The following is a 6,383-nucleotide window of genomic DNA, read 5'->3' as shown; positions in this document are numbered from 1 at the left end:
GTCGACGGTGTAAGCGAGCCTAGGCATATTGCTAATCTTTTTAAAGAGAGTTTTATGGTAAATTCGCCATTAGGACCTTCCGGACATGGGGCGCCTCAGTCAATGCTCAATGAAAGAAAGAAAAGAAAGAAAGAAAATTTATTTATTTCTTACACACACAGAAACAACACATACATTTAGAAGAAAAGGTTAAAAAGTAAACAAAAAAAATAAGTTATTAAAAGCATGTATGTTGCTTCTCGGTGCTGAAATGGGTTCTAGTTCAGCTTGATGCTATGGCAGGTATGCTAAACCACACCATAGCGCTGGTTTTCAACTAGAACCCTTGGGTGAAGTCACGGACTGACTTGACTGACTGACTCAAAAAAAACATAACATAAAAAAAATGACAAACAGAATAAAAAACAGTAACATATACTATGCTTAAACAAAGCGTCTCGGTTGTCGCGACGAAACCATAAAACTTAAATTGGGTCAAAGGGGTACGGGCGGGGGAAGGGAGGGCAAGCGCGCCTCTGCCTCGCGGCGCGTCGAGCCTTTTTCAGTCTGAAAAAGTCGCCCACGGCCGGAGCACGTCCGTGCGGCCAGCGCCCCACCCCCCGCGGAGCCCCGAAGCGCCCGCGCAACCTGTTTTTCAACTTTGCCACTGGTAAACAATGTGTGCAACAAGTAGTTATTACGCTTGTTTTGCGTGTAGTAGTGATGCAGACCGACTAGTTACATACTTTAAACTATGAATCGCTGCGCAGAGCATACACAGAGTACAATTGGAAACTATAAACCATGGTGAGTTATCATTTATATTTTACTTTTTATAATTTAGATTACAAGTTATATAAATTAGATTACAAGTTATTGATAAATTTATTACAAATACTGATTAACTAGCAATTAAAAAGAAACATTCATTCATTATAAGTACATTATATTCATACGTATACCTGGTAGGAAAATTAGGTATAAATGATTTAAAATATTTAATTGTAATATATTTTCTTTGTTCTCTTTCAGATATTTTGTCAAAGTGCACTACAACAATTTGACAATTTTTTTGGGTATAAGTACCTATGCTATATAATGGTTTGCGTTGGCTGACTACAACAAAATACCTACATCTTTTCTTTGCCTACCAAGCTTCAAATGGCTTTATACCTACAATGCACGGAGTGCGGCTGCTTTGCAAGGCTTGGAGGTTGTGCTCGTTTGGGACAGCTTTACCTTCTGGCTTATCGTGATAAACATAAAGTTAGTATAAAATTTTATTTAACTTTTGCATAGCAATAAGGTAAATCTTGAGTCTTGTGCTAAAAGTTTTTACTGTTTTTAGGGCACGTATCGGAGGGGGTAAGTTGTTCCAGCACTTACTAGCAGCATACTTGAAGGAACCACGGAATGCTGCTGTTTTGAAGCTTGGCGTCACCAGCATATACGAAGAAGCACGCGTGTTATGCCTGTTGTGAGTACTAGACCAGTCTAATTTAGTATAGAGGTAGTCAGGAGAACGTGTTTTAATAATTTTAAATAATAGGGTTGCAAAATGAAGTTGTCTTCTGGCCTGTAATTTTAACAAATTTGAATTATTGAGGTAAGGGGTAACATGCGCGCGCGGAGCTATGTTGAAGCAAAAACGAGCGCATGCATTTTGCACTCTTTGAATAAGTTTCTGCGTTCGCGCTAGTAGACATGGGCCGTATACTGTGTCTGCATAGTTAAGTTTAGAAAGAATTAATGTTTCGCAAACTTTTATTCTTAGGTCTGTGTTTAGGTAAGGACGAATATTGTAAAGTATTTTGATCTTATAAAAACAATTTCTTATAATGTCTAACAGATGCGACTCAAAACGAAGATGTTGATCAAACTTTACTCCTAAATTGCGTGCTTCTCGCACACGCTCTATACTGTTTCCTTTAATTCTTATATCTGGCTGTAGGTTTTCAATATTTTCAATCTGTTTTTTACTTCCTATTATCATAAATTTTGACTTCACGGGGTTCAGAACCAAAGAGTTCCGTGACGACAATGCTGATGCCATAGTGGAGCCCGTGCAAGTGCGACCTGATGATATAGCTTCAATCTTAAAGATGATGTCTAGAGGAAAATCCCCGGGACACGATGGCCTCAGCATAGAGCATTTTCAGTACGCTGGTGTTCATATTACAAGACTCTTGTCATTGTTATTTAACAGCTGTATAAAACATTCATACCTACCAGAGGACCTAATGAAAACTATTGTGGTTCCAATAATTAAAAACCGAACTGGAGATGCCTCAGACAAAAGTAATTATAGACCTATATCGTTGGCAACCACAATGGCAAAGGTACTGGACAGTGTGCTGGACAAATATCTTGGCAAATGTATGAATCTACATGATGGTCAGTTTGGGTTCAGGCCGGGTCTATCTACGGAGTCAGCTATTCTGTGTTTAAAGCACACCGTCCGCTACTATACCGATCGAAAGACGCCTGTATTCGCCTGCTTCCTGGACCTATCCAAGGCATTCGATTTAGTGTCATATGACATACTGTGGGATAAGTTAGCCAAGGACACAAAACTTCCTTCAGAACTAAGTTCATTATTTCGCTTCTGGTATGGGAATCAGACGAATGCAGTCAGATGGGCAGGTACATTATCTGACATGTACAGGTTGGAGTGCGGGGTAAGACAGGGGGGGCTGACGTCACCCAAGCTCTTCAACCTGTACATGAACGGCTTGATCGAGGAGCTCAGCAGCGCCGGTGTCGGATGCTCAATTGATGGAAATTTCATCAATAACATCAGCTACGCGGATGATATGGTGCTGCTGTGTCCTTCGATTAGTGCCCTTAGAAAGCTGCTCTCAATTTGCGAGTCATACGCGGCGACCCATGGACTTAAATACAACACAAAAAAGAGTGAGCTCATGTTGTTTAAGGCGGGAAGGAGGTCATATGACTCCATACCTTCAGTCTCACTCTGTGGCTCTCCTCTACCGAGAGTAAGCCAATTTAAGTATCTGGGTCATTGGGTCACCGAAGACCTCAGTGATGACCTAGACATCGACAGAGAGCGCAGGGCGCTGGCAGTTAGATGCAACATGCTGGCCCGCAGGTTCTCACGGTGCACAGAACCTGTTAAGATAACTCTGTTTAAGGCCTTCTGTCAGTCGTTCTACACGTGCAGCCTGTGGGTCAACTATACGCAGAAGGCCTACAGCGCCCTGCGAGTACAGTATAATAATGCTTTCAGAATGATGTTGGGGCTGCCGCGGTTCTGCAGTGCTTCAGGAATGTTTGCTGATGCCAATACGGACGGCTTTCACGCCATTATGCGTAAAAGAGTGGCTTCCCTGATGCACAGAGTCCAAGGGAGTTCCAACATCTTCCTGAAAGATATAGCCGGCAAGTTCGACGGCCCTATCCTGACTCACTGGATGAGGCTGCACGTCATCAGCCGGTGAGGCGGGGTGTGGCGGTCGGATTTGTTTTTAACTACTCGTATTATTATTTCATTTATTATTGTGTATGTGTGTCAGTGTATTGTTAGTGTACAGTTATTTGTAATGTGTGTTGTCAACATTAGTTTAGATTAGTATTTATTAGTATTAAGTATTTACTGCATTTGTATGTTTGTATTTGTTTGTTTTATGTGTTATGTTTTTGTTACAATGTTTTATGGACGTGGTCTGAAATAAAATTTTATTCTATTCTATTCTATTCTATAAACTATGTACCTACCTACGAAAAAATCTACTTTTTACACTCGAGTCACTCTAGAACGGGTCTAGTATTATTTTCATAGTACTTATGAACCAATGAATTATTTTTTTTCAAATTGTACTTATTTGTAATAACTTTTTACTTTTATGTTATATTTTATGGAGCTTTGCTGTAAAACTTTATGGTAACAAGCACTAAAATATGGATAAAATGTCTTTCATTGATTGATATTATATGATAAGGACCCTAATAAAAGCTTGCAAATTATGCTTGCTGTATTCTTTTGATAAAATATGTTAGCAGCCTAAAATAATCAAAGATTAAAAAATCCATTGATGAACCGATAAAACGAGTCAATTAAACATTTTTTTTCTAACCCACTATGATTACTCTGTTTTCATACCTAAATAGCTCATAGCTATTCCGATGAAAAATTTGTGATTTACAATTATGATATAGTATTATTTATTATTATTAGGTATATGTATATCTAGTATAAAATTGGCTTCTCCGTATTATAAACATTATATTGGTCAAGTGCAATTTTGTACAGACAAAAAAATGAAATCTGTATTGGATACATTATATTCGATACAGCTATTTATTTACAAAAGATAGCCGTCTCCTATTTTCCTATTTACGTTGGCCATTTGGCATCGATTCAAGAAATTTGTCATTTTAAATGCTTCCCGAAAATATAGCAACGGATGTGAGTAGATATTAAATTGATGAGAAGAAAATTGCTCTGATCGTATATCGCTTAGTCACGTTAATGGATATCTCCTTCGATGTAATCAATTATTGTGTCCCAAACCCAAATCGTTTTAGGGATTACAAAGTCATATAATATGGGATATGGGTAGGTTGTATGCTGATTAGAGAAAACTTATGCGTGATCATTTTATTTTGTTGGCACATAATACCCAACCCATTCTGGAAGTATCATCGAATGGGGAGCACAGACATCTACCCTGGGCCGTCCGCAACTGACACCTGATCTGACTGACTAATCCTCTACGCTGGTTAAACCATGAGCTAGTCTTGAATGTGTCAACGTGGTATATAACAGGATTGGTCAGTGAGGGTGCTTACATAGAGAATCATGTTCCCTGTATCTACCTGTACCGGTAACCTGATTATGCGAAGGGGTTCACTCACGAGCATTTCCCGGATTTTTAAATGTCATGAGCGCTTTCGCATAATCAGGTTACCGGTACAGGTAGATACAGGGAACCCGTTTCTCTATGTAAGCACCCTTAGATTAGCGTCAGGCACTGACTGTTCGGGGTGCGCAGAGTAACTGGTGATACGGCACTCTAGGAGGCTTCATTGGTGCATAAGTATTATTCAACACGTACAAGTGTTATTAATTAATGCAATCATTATCACGTCCAAACAGTACTCCATCCGCAATTAAAATTCTGATGATCAATTGTTATGGTTGTGGTACGTATGTATATATTAAATTTAAATATTCACTACATAAAATACCCCTATGACATTTGTTGTTAATCTTCCTCATTGTAGGTTTCGATTCGTTTTCTATTCATACTTACCTAGGTAGTAAACTATCGGAATAAATATAATAATAAAGAAATACAACATTATTTATAACCTATGTTCATAAATAAAAGCTGTAAGGGAACAAAGGCAAATTAGTTCGTGCATTGGTACTTATCAGACCATAAAATTTGTTATTAAATAGATATTTTTCTGTGGTTTACCGCGCGTCGAGTAATATTGTGAAGAGGGAATCGAGATGATTTTACCCGAATTAATCGTCATCTCGCCACTGAAGATTATCTTCTGAACGCAAGAGTCGCAAGATACAGTGATTTTTTTTCAGTCCAGCTTCCACGAGAGTTCATGGAAGTAGTTACGAACAGCCAACACCGTATACCTATACCTACCGTGGGTTCATATTATTATAAACAAATACAGTATTTTATCTGTGTTCAAGCCTAAAAAAATACTAGCCTACTAGTCTACGTAAAATACTTACCGCATCCCCAGACCTCACGTACCCTAAAACTGTTATCCTAATACTCGATGTTATCGCTACACTTATCAGATAAAAGCTGAGTTTATTCATTTAATAGTTGCTACTAAACAGTAGGTAATCGTTCGATAAATCGATAGAGGAAAACCGTCTGAATCAGCCACCAAATGCCTACTGCTCGTTCTAACTTCCTCAAGATGCCTGATGCTAGCTTAGGTGCTCAACTGACATGAATAAGATCTAGCTAAAGCTGCATACAGACCGGCCAAACGAACGCCAACGAACGGGTTTCGTTGACCTTCGTTGCTGCAATCTGCCCTGTATTATGTATGATAAATATCCATCGTTGGGCGTTCGTTGGGCGTTCGTTGGGCCGGTCTGTACGCAGCTTCAGTAGATCTAGAAGTGCAGGACTTTCTACAATGTATGAGCGATACATTGTACCTACAGATATTCCATATAACTCATCACTGTTAGAAGCAGTTGCTTGCCGGACTGAGCTACCACGCGGCTCCCCGCAATATGACTCTAGATTATGGAATTTAAATATTTTCTCTGAATTTCCTACGTTGTTGAGCCAATACTGTTCAGAATATGGAGTTAAGTGACCCCTTTTCGAATAATAAAACCTACACTTGAGGCTCAATCCTATAGCGAGTAAAATCACAAAAACCCGCAGTCAAAACAA

General features: G+C 39.0%; 1 long non-coding RNA gene across 1 annotated transcript; it reads left to right on the top strand.

The window, feature by feature from the left end:
- The first annotated feature begins 677 nt into the window (after window positions 1–677).
- LOC125489956 lies at window positions 678–1,642 on the top strand. Its single transcript, XR_007267362.1, has 3 exons — window positions 678–786; window positions 1,012–1,245; window positions 1,328–1,642. It is a non-coding gene; the product is annotated as an uncharacterized LOC125489956 (long non-coding RNA).
- Window positions 1,643–6,383: the final 4,741 nt, after the last annotated feature.

This window comes from Plutella xylostella, chromosome 19, assembly GCF_932276165.1.
Source record: "Plutella xylostella chromosome 19, ilPluXylo3.1, whole genome shotgun sequence".
Classification (NCBI taxonomy): Eukaryota; Metazoa; Arthropoda; class Insecta; order Lepidoptera; family Plutellidae; genus Plutella; species Plutella xylostella.
This window is presented reverse-complemented; position numbering and strand designations above follow the sequence as displayed.